We start from the raw sequence: 6,000 nt of genomic DNA, 5'->3' as shown, positions 1-6,000 counted from the left end.
GGAAATAACCAAGATATGTTTTGACACGTGAACGAATGAACAAAGTATGGTACACCTATACTATGGAATATTACTCAACAATAAAAATAAATGCACTAACAAGCCACAAAAGATAGAATAACATTAAAGGCATATTGCTAAGTGAAAGAAGGCAGTATGAAAGGTTACATATCATATAACATGTATATATATGTATATATGATATGTATATCACATGTATGACACTGGAAAAGACTAAACTATAGAGATAGTAAAATGATTAGTGGTTGCCAAGGGTATGGGGTTCATGATGAATAGGTGAAGTACAGGGGACTTTTAGGACAGTAAAACTATTCTGTATAATACTGTAATGGTGAATACAAGACATGATGCATTTGTCAAAACCCACGTAACTTTATAACACAAAATGAACCTTAACCTAATCCATGCAAATTTTAAAAAACCATTTAGGAGGTTAGGGGATTAAATGCAGACTATGACAAGAGATTCTAACTGTGTTACAAATATATGAAAACCACCTCACTGAAGGAGGTGGGGCGGGTTTATTTAGGTCACTATATGACTCTGGAAATGACTGCAGTCTGTAAGACTAAAGGCAAAAGGAACAGCACATAAGCACTTACTGTAATAAATAATGTTGTAATGGGCAGAGGTTAACAATTCTGATACAGCTATACATGTATACCAGAATTGAATAATTAAGTAAATGAATGGCAGATGGTGGGGACCAGGGTTTTTTTTTTTTTTTTTTACTATTGGAGTGGGAGTTTACAGATAAATGAGGGAAGTTACACTGATCCATGACGTAATGAATTAAGAGTTGGAGATAGTATGAACTCATGTTTAGCTTAATGTAGCTAGAGATGGTTACATATAGAAATACTTACAAATATGTGTAAATACATAGGATAGTATAAAAGCATTTTTTTCAGCCTGTCAGCTAAGAGGGCCTAAAAGAAATGACACACAGGAGCAACAAGCATTCCTTGTGCCTAGATATTGGTTTCTAAAACCATTCTCCAATAAATGGAAGCAGAATTTCTTGGCAAAATGGCTGATTCTAAGGTAGTAAATATACAAAATGACTCTGTAGTGCCATACTTATGGTGGCAAAGAATAAGGAAATGCAAAGGTGAATGTGAAGGGAGAGGGAGACAAGGGGAGAGGAGGGTTGTAGGAAAGAGGGAAGGGTAAGAGAGGAGAGGGAAGGATGAGGAGGAAGAAGAGGAAGGGGAGGAAAAGAAAAAAGAAAATCTACATACACAAGCCCAGTAGGGTTATGTCAAAGGAGCACAGGAGCCAACCAAAAGAGCTCCAAATGACCAAAGCTAGAACAACTCAAAGAGCAAAGTAAAATAGTATTAGCTAATAACCCAAAATATAAAATAAGTACTCCCGAGTCCATGTTGCTTTAAATAAATGATTGAACAAACTAGTACAGCTGTCCCTCAGAGTCTGCAGGGGATTAGTTCCAGGACCTCCCATAAGTACCAAAGTCTGAGGATGCTCAAGCCCCTTATGTAAAAGGACACAGTATTTGCATATTGGACACACCCTGCTATATACTTCAAATCATCTCTAGATTACTTAAAATACCTAATATAATATAAATGCTATGTAAATAGTTGCAAATACAATGTAAATAGTTGCTGGCATTTGGCAAATTCAAGTTTTGCTTTTTTGGAACTTACTGGAACTTTTGTCCCAAATACTTTTTTTTAATTGAAGTATAGTTGATTTACAATGTTAATTTCTGTTGTACAGCAACTGATTCAATTATACACGTGTATACACTCTTTTTTTCCCCAAATATTTTTATTTATTTATTTATTTATTTATTTTTTGCGGTACGCGGGCCTCTCACTGTTGTGGCCTCTCCCGCTGTGGAGCACAGGCTCCGGACGCGCAGGCTCAGCGGCCACGGCCCACGGGCCCAGCCGCTCCACGGCACGTGGGATCTTCCCGGCCGGGGCACGAACCCGTGTCCCCTGCATCGGCAGGCGGACTCTCAACCACTGCGCCACCAGGGAAGCCCTCCCCAAATATTTTTAATCTGAGGTTGGTTAAATCAGTGGATGCAGAACCCAAAGATATGGAGGGATGACTGCAAATGGGAAAAAAGAGACACATCTCCCATATAGAGGAATTCAAACTAATTTATGTAGATATCCCACCCTCAAGAAAAAGCAGCATGACTCACTACTTCGTAGGTGTGGAGTGTGCATAGTGACTTCCTTCCAAAGTGTACACTATGCAAAGGGGAAAAATAAGAGTAACTCTACAGTGGAGAAACCTGACAAACACTATCTCAGTCAGGTGACCATGACCAACATCAACAGTGATAAATCACGCTAACAGTACATACCCTTGATATAATGTCATGGAAATAGCACTTTGCATGTGGTCTTCCTCCCAATAACCCATAACCCCATTCTTATCATGAGAAAAACATCAGACAAACCTCAATAGTGGGGCATCCTACAAAATCTGTGCCCAGTACTCCTCAAAACTGTTAAGTTCATCAAAAAAAAGGAATTCAGAGAAATTGCCCCTGCCAAGAGGAGCCTAAGGAAACGGGACAACCAAATGTAACGTGGTATCCTGGATAGGATTTCAGAAAAGAACAAGTACATTACATAAGATCTAAGGAAATCAAATCAACTATGGACTTACCTAATAACAATATATCAATACTGGCTTATTAAGCATAACAAAGTATATAAAATGTTAAAATGTAAAATGTTAAAAACAGGAGAAGCTGGGTTTGATATACTCAGTACCATCTTCTCACTTTTTCTGAAGATCTGAAACTATTAAAAATTAAAGTCTATTAAAAAAGAAAAAACAGCCAAGTGTTAAATGATAGATCTCTCTCTATTGGAAATATGGGCAATTTATGATTTGTCTTTATAGTTCTCTGTGCCATACACATTTTATAGAATAAGCTCTATGTTGCTCTAAAACGTATAAGCATACAAGATTTGTTTGCTCAACTTACTTAAATACTAAACACTAGAACTGTGATTATAAACTTTAAAAGCAGATACTATTTATTGAATAATTACAACTTGTTGCATACTGATTGTGCTAAGAATTTTTTTTTTTTTTGCAGGACGCGGGCCTCTCACTGTTGTGGCCTCTCCCGCTGCGGAGCACAGGCTCCGGACACACAGGCTCAGCGGCCATGGCTAACGGGCCCAGCTGCTCCACAGCATGTGGGATCTTCCCAAACCGGGGCATGAACCTGTGTCCCCTGCATCAGCAGGCGGACTCTCAACCACTGTGCCACCAGGGAAGCCCTGCTAAGAATTTTAACAATACTCTGTGAACACTACTATTCCGTTTTAAAAGAACACCACTGTGCCTTTTTAAAAGATAAGGAACTAGAGGTTCAGAAATTTTAGGCCACAGAGCTAACAGATAGCAGATAAGCTGACTTCAAACATGCTTTTATTTTTAGATAATATAGCTTCCCTATTATTACTCGTTCACTAGTGCCATATATTATCTTAAAGTACTTCACAACAACACTATGAAGTCAGTTTTAAATAACCGTATTTATGTGAAACTGTGTTAGAAGAAAAATGTGACAGGCACCATTGCAGTGCCAACTCCACCAAAGACAAAACAAAATCTCCATCAGATAAAACAATGGGTTTAAGTCCTGATAAACCCATCATAAACTGAAAATATCATTAAGTTGAAAATGCATTTAAATACACCTAACCTATCAAACATCACAGATTAGCCTAGCCTACCTTAATGCTCATAATACTTAATTAGCCTACAGTGGACAAAATCATCTAACACAAAGCCTATTTTATAATAAAGTGTTGAACATCTCATGTAATTTAATGAACACTGTACTTGAAAGTGAAAAACAGAACAGTTATATGTGTACAGAATGACCGTAAGTACATTGACTGTTTACTCCCTCAGGGCACTGGGAGCTGTGCTCTCTGCCGCTGACCAACATCACAAGACAGTATTGTACTGCATATTCCTAGCCTGGGAAAAGATCAAAATTCAAGGACTGCCCTGGTGGTCCAGTGGTTAAGACCCCGTGTTTCCACTGCAGGGAGCGCAGGTTCAATCCCTGGTCAGGGAACTAAGATCCTGCTCGCCGCATAGCGCAGCCAAAGGAGGAAAAAAAGAAAGAGGAAAAAAAAGAGAGAGGAAAAAAAAAAAAAGATAAATATTCAAAGTATGGTTTCTATTGAATAAATGTCATTTTCACACCATGGTAAAGGTGAAAAATCCTAAGTTGAACTATCGTAAGTCAGTGAGCATCTGTACAAGCAGCACTGCTACGGAAACACAATGACTGCCAAACCTACTTCTAATAACTTTAAAATATTTAGATCTTGTTTTACCAGGAGGCATCCTCAAGCATGCCTCTTTCCTAGGCAATAAGGCGGTTCTTTCAAAATGTATCAAATCAATTATTCTCCTTACACTACTGTTAAGTTCAAAGAGATATTGAGACTGATTTCTTGCCTTCATCAAGGCTCACCACCCTATTGCTCAAGCTATTTTAACATGTGACAGAACTGATAAACTGAGAATGAATAGCCTATATCTGTGTTTCTTATGATGCTATTTCATGATTCCTTAATTCACAGGCTGACTCAACTAAGCCTGGCTTATTTTTAAGAAAATTGGTCTATTTTTAGGAAAATTGGTCCCATCATGAAAATAAGCCAAGAAGAGACTGCACACATGTCCTGAACAAGGGAAATCCAAAACCTACTCAAAGAGTTACATTATCAGCATCCATGAATAAACTCAAATATATGGAGAAGAACCTGGCAAAAGGACACAGGAGCCACAATGATGGGACACCCACTAGCCAATTCTGGGATAATGTGAGCAACAAAAGAAAAGATTAACAAAAAGAAAACAAACAATCTGATTTTTAAAAGTAGGCAAAGGTTTTGAACAGCCATTTTACCAGTGAAAATATACCGATAACAAATAAGCATATGAAAAGATGCTCAACATGATAGGCCATTAGGGAAATGTAAATTAAAACCACAAAGGACACAACTAACCACCTATTAGGATGGTTTTAAAACAATGACAACATCAAGTGGTGGTGAGGATGCACAGTTACTGAGATGTTGATATACTGCTGGTGGGAAAGCAAAAAGGCACAAACCACTTGGAAAACAGTTAAATATACAAATACTATAAGGATCCAACAATCGCATCCCTAGTTATTTATCCAAGTAAAATGAAACCTGTATACAAATATTCAAAGCAGCTTTACTCCTAATCATCAAAACCTGGAAATTCAAATGTGCCTTGCCAGAGGAATGAATAAAATGTGGTACATCCATACAATGCAATATTATTCAAAATAAAAAGTAACAAACTCTTGATATATACCACCCCTTAGATGAATCTCAAGTGTAACACGCTAAGTGAAAAAAACCAGACTCAAATGGTCACATAATGCATGACTGCATTTACATATTTTGGAAAAAGCAAACCATAAGGTTAGAAAACAGATTGGAAGTTGGCAGGAGTTAAGGATGGGTGAAGGGTTTGAAAACAAAGGGAATTTAGGGGGACTGGGGAGGATGATAGAATTTTTTTGTATTTTAATTGTAGTGGCGATTACATGAATATACACATGTTAATTCAAAGAACTGTAAATCAAAGCATAAGCTTCACCATCTATAAGTTAATGAATTTAAAAAGAAAAATCAAGTTAAAATAACAATTTCAAAGGATTAAATCCTTTAATCCCTTCAAACAGAAAACCAACTAATATAACCCCAAAACATTTGGGAACATCTGGACTAATCGACAGCATACGTCTCCTGATGCAATGCATTGAGAATTTAGCATTACGTCTGGGGAAGTCCTGCTAAAAGGGCTTAACATAAATTTAATCATGAGGAAAGTCAGACAAGCCTAAGCTGAGGTCACTCTACAAAACAACTGGTTTGGACTCTTCAAAAATGTCAATTATGGGCTTCCCTGGTGGCGCAGTGG

Source organism: Lipotes vexillifer, unplaced genomic scaffold (genome assembly GCF_000442215.2).
Source record: "Lipotes vexillifer unplaced genomic scaffold, Lipotes_vexillifer_v1.1 scaffold641, whole genome shotgun sequence".
Lineage (NCBI taxonomy): Eukaryota > Metazoa > Chordata > Mammalia > Artiodactyla > Lipotidae > Lipotes > Lipotes vexillifer.
Note: the sequence above shows the minus strand (reverse complement) of the source record.